Source organism: Etheostoma spectabile, chromosome 4, assembly GCF_008692095.1.
Source record: "Etheostoma spectabile isolate EspeVRDwgs_2016 chromosome 4, UIUC_Espe_1.0, whole genome shotgun sequence".
NCBI classification, from domain to species: domain Eukaryota; kingdom Metazoa; phylum Chordata; class Actinopteri; order Perciformes; family Percidae; genus Etheostoma; species Etheostoma spectabile.
The window spans coordinates 29,605,574-29,613,619 of record NC_045736.1 but is presented as its reverse complement, the minus strand read 5'-3'; positions in this window follow the sequence as shown (position 1 = coordinate 29,613,619).

The window sequence follows — 8,046 nt, the reverse complement described above, 5'->3', positions numbered from 1 at the left end:
CAATAAGGGATGTGGAGCAGAAACATGTTGAAGGCTGTAATTGCCTGGGGACAATGGTTAGATCTCAGGGGAACAGGTGGAGGACGCTTGGTTATTATCCCATCACACACTTCAGGGATTAACTGTCATGGAGTAATGTATGAATTACATGGAATGAAAATCTACACAGTATATAAATAAATAAATAAATATCAATCAATCTTTAATTAACAATTTAGTCAGATGATTCCAGTTCCTTAATTTTTTTTCTAATTTCTTTTCTTAAATTTCACTTAATCAAAAATGCACCATTTCATAAAACCGATAAGACGTTAGGAAACAGTTTGATGCCCATTCATGTCACTTGAAATAAACCCAACACAATAATCATGCTACTGTCCAGCTGTTGCAGAGTCTTTTGACTCGTGCCTTGTAGTCAGTGTGAGTAACAAGTTGAGCTCCGTTTCCCACACTGAGTCCCTGTAAGGAGTGGTCAATGAACCACAGAGGGACTCCTGTGACAGATGCTGGCTGTGTGTTGTTATAGAAACAGAGCCTGACATCATCAGCCATCTGGAGGGAAAGAACACCATTGGCTGTTTCTGACAGTCAGTCAAATTTGAAATGCTGGTGAACAATCTATCATAAAGTAGCCAAAAATATTTATCCTCTGTTATTTTCAACTTCCAATCCTTCTCATAGATTGTGAACCTTTATTAATAAATATGCCTTATATTCTTGACTATTAACTGGATCAAAACTTGAGCTCTCATGAGGGTGGGAGGTTTTCTGGGGGGGCAGCTGTTTCCTGAAGTGTGCCAAATCCCTTTGGAGAATGACTCTGCTGCTGGTTGGATGGATGTCATTCACACTTAACTCTTGCCTGCAGCGCTTTCCCACACTCCGTCTATTAGCAGTAAAGAGGAATGTGCCCCTCTACAAATGGATCTCTGAGGACCCTGTGCACAAGCAGTGTGCACCACCTGGTGAAGAGAGTGACAACAAATACCCATTATAGTGAAATGTGGGTACCCTGCTTAAGCAATGTGAAATTAAAAGGAATGACTTTACATTTTACAAACATATCCTAATTAATTAATTAATTAATATGGTAAAATACTACAAGTCATGTTTGTGTAGGCTACATGGTCGGGGCCTGAACATCAGGGGGGAACTTCTTTTGTCTCATTTTTCCACTCAGGTCACAATTAATGTGACAGGAAGTGCATGTTCACCGTTCGCGCCAAAATTAAGATAGCTAACTCGAGTTAACAATTAACGTTAGAAAATGGTCTTCGAAACGGTTTGTTGCTAAAAAACAATAGTGAGGACAGACAGTACAGCACCTGAGGAAACATTAAAGGACGAGGCAAATATAACAAGTGAAGAAATTGAGCCGCAGCGAAGCCAACACCCCTAAAACACTGGAACCCCTGCTCTCCGTTGGACTCCTAGCTAACGTCCTAACGACCATTCCCGGTGATTTGTGGACTTATGTCGACACGCAGGTCTATATAAAACTTTACCCGGTCCATTTACACTAAAGACAGACGAACAGAGCTCGACTTGTATGTCAAAAAAACGTTTCAACAGTGAACTATGGTTTACAAAAGAAAATTAGGATAGCTAACGTCAGCGTCAAAAAAGAACCATCAGAAGTTGGTCTTTAATTGTGACCAAAAGTGTATCGTCACCCCTGGAACTTTTTCACTGAACACTGACGGACCAACCGGACAGCAGCGGGCCTTTGAGGGAAACCACACGTAAAGAGACAGTAAACTGAAAGGATTTAACTGAGACGGTTCACCACTTACCTCCTCCCTTCAAGTTTCTGGTGAGTAAGTGTAAGCTAATGCTAAAGCTTGATGTTTTTTGCTATTAGCATAGCTCTGTTTGGGACCGCTGTAAAAATGGCGCTGTCCGTGGTGTTGAAAAATGGACGAAACGTTAGCAAGTAAGACAGTAGTATGTTGCAAATACGGGCGAGGAGTATCTTTAGTTTCTGAATTGTATTGTTGCTTGAGTTAGTTGTGTAACGTTAATTTCTTTGTTAGTTCTTGTTTGTGCTCAATGCCGTTTATGGCCTGTGGTCTAGATATTTCTCCGTGTAAAACAACCTCTTGTCAACAGCTAACAAGTTTATGCTAATTAGCGTAAACTTGTTAGCTGTTCAAAGCTCGAGTGTCACGAGGTGGCAATTCTGAGAAACAAATTATTTAGTAAAAATTAACCTAATTTTAGTTTAATTTACTTATTGTATGACTGGCAAAAAAAAATTTCAAACATGGTGCTCAAACTATAGGCTCTCATGGATGGAATTACACTCTTTTTAAAGTGGTAACGTTATTGCTGATTAAAATCAGAGATACAGTTACAACTAAAGGCCTAGCAACAATCTGAGGAGCCAGTCTCTTTTAACCTCTGAGGTCTGGGTCTATTGTCCCACAGGGCTTTGTGAGTGAGTCTCCTCTGGTTTCCCACACTCTGTCCTTTCACTGGAGGAACAACCACAGACTGTAGTCTATGGGAACAACAGAAGTGTGTTTTACTATGCATCTCATTAGATACACAGAAAAACTTTGGGACACTGTGAAGGAAATGACTAACATGAACTCTGGGAAGAAGGAATTTAATGTGTGGAATGAGTTGGACAAGGCTAATGATCTTGACATTTTCTACAAACGTTTTGACCTATATCGTGAAACTAATGTGACCTGCTGCAGAGACCTATCTATGTCACTACCATGTGACCCAAAACAAGACAGAATAATAATGAACCCTACTGCTGTCACCACTCTTTTTAAAAATCTGAACAGAAATAAGGCCAGTGGGCCTGATGGTATTTCATCTTTTATTTTGAAAACATTTTCAGTTGAGCTGACTCTGGCTTGGAGCCCTCTATTCCAACTCTCTGTTGATACTTGTACCATCCCTACTATTTGGAAGACATCTGTTGTCATTCCTTTACCTAAAAAGTCTTGCCCACAGCATAATAATGATTATAGACCAATAGTGCTGACCTCATTATTAATGAAATCATTAGAACGTATAATGGTTGGTAATTTAAGGTGCCAGGTACAACATGCCCTTACCAATTTGCCTGTAATAATGTCAGGGGTACTGACAATGCCTCAATCACAAGTATACACTCTATCTTAAAGCACCTTGAAAATCCATCAGCTTATGTCTGATTATTATTTATAAACTTCAGTTCGACATTTAATTGTATTCTCCCTCAGACACTGTTAAGTAAATTTCAACAGATAGAGATGAACCCCTTCATTATTAGATGGTATGTTTTTTTTCTGAGAGACAGGAAGCAGAAGGTAAGGGTCAACTCTACTCTTTCTTAACCTCTGAACAGAAATACGTGTGCCCCTCAAGGCTGTGTAAGCTCTCCATTACTTTTTTGTTATATAAACAAATGATTGCAGAAACTTCCATAGAAATAACCACATTATTACATTTTCAGATGATACGGCCATGTCTACTTTGAAAAGACTCAGACAATGCTATCTATAAACAGGACACCGAGGAGGTAGTAAAGTGGTGCAACAGGCATAACCTGACACTTAATGTAAATAAAACAAAATAAATAATTTTTGACCCCAGGTCTATAGGAGATGAAAGCACACTCAAAATTAAAGGTGTACTTGTTGAGAAGGTAACAACATATAATTATTTAGGCATACAATTAGACTGTCAGTGGTAGTGGTCCCATCAAGTGGAGTATGTTTGCTCAAAGATATGTCAGCGTCTATATTTTTTAAGACAACTTTGAGTTTAGGGAGTGGACAAAGATATATTGTTACAGTTTTACAAGGCAACCATTGAATCTATTGTTTGTTATGGCATTATTGCTTGGTTCGGTAACCTGTCCGTTAAATTGAAATCACAGCTCCAAAACCTAAATAATTGTCCAGATGACACTAGCTTTTCTTCAGTAGCTCTTTGAAGGAGCAGTGAGGAAACAGGGTCTCAAAATCACCCGCAGCCCAAATCATGCCCTGTGTATTGAGTTTGAGCTGGTGCCTTGAGGCAGAAGGTACAGGTTACCAAACTGTAAGCTTAGGTAAAAATTCTCGTTTGTGCTGCTTTCAATCAAATTAATACATATAAACAGATAAGTGGTGTGTGGTGTGTGTGTGTGTGTGTGTGTGTGTGTGTGTGTGTGTGTGTGTGTGTGTGTGTGTGTGTGTGTGGTGCAGTGATGTATAGTTATACTAAATGATGATAACAATTATGTGTGTGCTAAATTGTATCTAGATTCGTCAAACAAAAGTAGGAATGATGATGGAGACCTATCAAAAAAGTTAAACTGAAAAATAAATATAGTTTGTCATTCATCATTATAAAAAGGAAAAAAATAGTCAGAACTCAACATTTTCAGCTGGCAGTATTTGTTTATTCAACAAAGAACAATGAGCCACAAAGTATGAAAGCTCCAACTAGAGGTGATGATACATCACAACAACAACTTGTAGATTTCTACAAGACACACTGTACTCCGAGAGAGTAAAGGACAACTGTCTTTATAAAAGACAAACAATTTACAATATTTTAGGACACAGTTCTCAGTTTTTTCTTTTTTACCCAAATTGTTCAACACATTTTCACTTAGTGAACAATAGACAACATTAGTAAAAACTGACCTTACAACAGGTCCCATTGTTCTTAGTAACCTCTGAATTCAAAGACATCTTAAACAATAACACTGTCACTGGAAGACTGTGACAGTGTGACATTAAAGAAACCTTTTACAGTAAAAGGAGAAACATTGTGATCTTAAAACAGATCAGTTTTCAATAATCACATGAAGTGAGGGAAAGTCCATTATGATTAAATGTTTGTAAAAATGACAAAGATTTTTTCTAAAAATCTTCAATACCCAACAAGGTAATAAACATCTGCCCACACTTGAGTTGCAGTGAGGCATGAATTTATCACAGGAAAATTGTGACATTAAGCAAACCTTTTAGAAAAAAAGATAAACATTTGGATCTAACAACAGATCAGTTCTGAGTAATCGGAGAGATTAAAGTGAGGTAAGTCCATGGTGACAATATGTCCATAAAAAGGACAGTTAAAGTATCTGATCAAAATGATCAATAATAATTAAAAGATAACAGCTGTTACCTTAGCTTATACCACCATTACATGATGTAGAGTGAGGTATAATAATAATAATAATTGCTGATGCAATCAGATTTTGTTTATGCAACATGCATGACCAGATGATCTCTTTCTTAACTTGAAAGATATCGTTGCTGTCATTTCCTCAGGAAATAAGAAAACAGAAAATAGAACCTTCTGTACAACCGAAGAACAACAAGTCCATAACATTTCAAAGACTTGAGTCCAGTAATCTTTGACATATGGTCATCTCAGTTTGTCTGGTAGTAACTCCAGTCTGGAGGTGTCTACCACGTCCAGACGGCGCTGTTGACTGGATCTTCTCTTTGGTGATGCTGGTCTGGACTGTGGAGCTCAGAAGAGGAAGTCAGCCTCTCTAGGTTGTTATCAGAGGAAGACTGCAGCTTGTTGATGTGGTTCAGCAGTCTTCTCTGCTGTTGATTCTGCTGCTGCAGCCGTCTCAGGACAAAACTGTCATCTCCAGGATGTCTGCTTTCTCCAGCTGGATGCTGGCTGCTGTTTGAGGAACTCTGGACTCGGAGAGAGTGAGATGCGCTGCTCATGCTGCTGTTGATTCGCTTCTGCGTAACTTCTCCACCAGAGGCTTTCTGAGCTGGAGGAAGAAGAACAAAGTCATTAATTATCTTATCTGTGAGTGAAATGTTAGCATGATCAAAGACAACGCTCACAGTGACAATATTTAAACCTCTTGAATCTTTAATTTACCTTGTGGGTCAGAGTCAGATGCTCCTGAGAATTGGTCATTGCTGCAGTGATTGTAGGTGCCATGTCTGGATCTCTGTGCTGTAGAGGTCTCTGTAGAGAGAATCTGATCTCTGCTGGCTTCATCCCTCCTATTTATAGTCCCACATCTCCATCTGAATGTGTGGGTCTTGGTTTGACTGGAGTTTCTCACAGTCTCAGCCAATCAGAGAGCTTGGTGACACAATAAATGATGCCACACTCCAAATGGTTTTATTGATGTGAGGGCAATGGTTAGATCTCCGGGGAGCAGGTGGAGGATTGGGGGGGTCATTGAGAGAGATTCACAGCTCTCTGTGTGAATCTGGGAAAGTGGTGACCCTGTAGAGAGATCAGATCTGCTGCCTGATGCTGGGATCAATGACTTTGACTGAGCACACGCTTCATGATGTCATCACACACGTGAGACACTGACTGGGAGTTGCATCTAGAGAAGGGCTGGGTTGATATGGATAAATTCAAATATCACAATATTTTTGATCAAGTACCTAGATATCGATACTGCAACCATTATGTAGTGTTAACTACTGTTGCTTTCACAAAATATTTACACAATGAGACTTTTGATAAATAATCATCAATAATGTGAATACAATGACTAAATGGGTAAAGGTAAATAATACAACAGTTGCAACAGTCCGGTAAGTTTACAAAATGACAGAACTTTACAATAATGCAGCCTTAAAACCCAAGAAAAGAAACCACTTATACAATATTAGGATATTATTATATCCAAAATATAAGATGATATCTGGTCTCATATCACGATATCGATATAATGTTATATTGCCCACCTCTAATCTAGAGTAAAAAGTACATTATAACATTTTTATTTTGCTAAATGAAAATCTAGCAAGTGCCAATGGTGTAATTTATTCTCAATATGGTCTTTTTAATTTTTCAGTGCATTAAATTTGGCTTTTTCATCAATTCAATAAATGAATAAAATATTTCTATAATTAGAGTTTTTCAGGTATTAAAAAAAGTGGGATGCCTATAATGTTTTTAAAAACCTGAGAACAACGATCAGTGTGCTGTCCAGATGTTTCCCAGTCTTCTGCCTGGTGTCTTTAGTCAGTGTGGGTAGAAAGTTGGTCCCAGTTTCCCACACTGACTCCTTGAATGCTGTGGTCCATGAACAACAAAAGGACTTTAAATGGAGCTTCAGTGGCAGATGCTGGCTGTGTGTTGTAGTAGAATCAGAGTCTGACGTCATCAGCCATCTGGAGGGAAAGAACACCATTGGCTGGCTCTGACTGTCTGTAAAATTTGAAACGTTGTTGAAAAATCAATCATAAAGTATCAACAACAAGATTTATCTTTTCATATATGCATTTCCAACCATTGTCATACATTGTTAACCTCCAGTAATAATTACTGACCATTAACTGGATCAAATCTTGAGCTCTCATGAGGGTGGGAGGTTTTCGGGGGGGCAGCTGTTTCCTGAAGTGTGCCAAATCCCTTTGGAGAATGACTCTGCTGCTGGTTGGATGGATGTCATTCACACTTAACTCTTTCCTCCAGCGCTCCACACTCCGTCTACTAGCAGTAAAGAGGAATGTGGCATTCTAGAAATGTGTTGATGATTGGACATAGATTCAAATGACTGTACAGGTGTAAAATGTTTCAATTCTGATCATTTCATCTATTCATTTGAACAGAGAATATTTCTTGGAAAACATGAATATTTCAGAAAGTATTTAAGAAACAAAAGTAACAGCAGACATGAAGATTATAAGTTAAAAGAAAATTGAGGAACTAGTCAAGTTGCATGAAAGGGGAATAATAATAAAGAGCGGTAAGAACATAGATTTTGAATTCTTCCAGCATTCACACCAATCATAGGGCTGCACGATTATGGCAAAAATGATAATCACGATTATTTTGATCAACATTGTGATCACGATTATTATCACAATTATTTGTTGTTTTACCAAACAACTTTTATTGTCACATAAGCTATTTATTACTGCTTTCACATCCATATGATGCTACATTCTTCTTATGTTGAAGTTGTATGTTGCATAGACATACAGCTACAACACATGTAAATAAAAATTAGCTATCTGAAATAAATAGCGTTTTTTTTTTTTAAGTGTTTCTCTGAGAAAGCTCCTTTACTTCGTATTAACAATAACGAGAGAGAGAGAGAGAGAGAGAGAGAGAGAG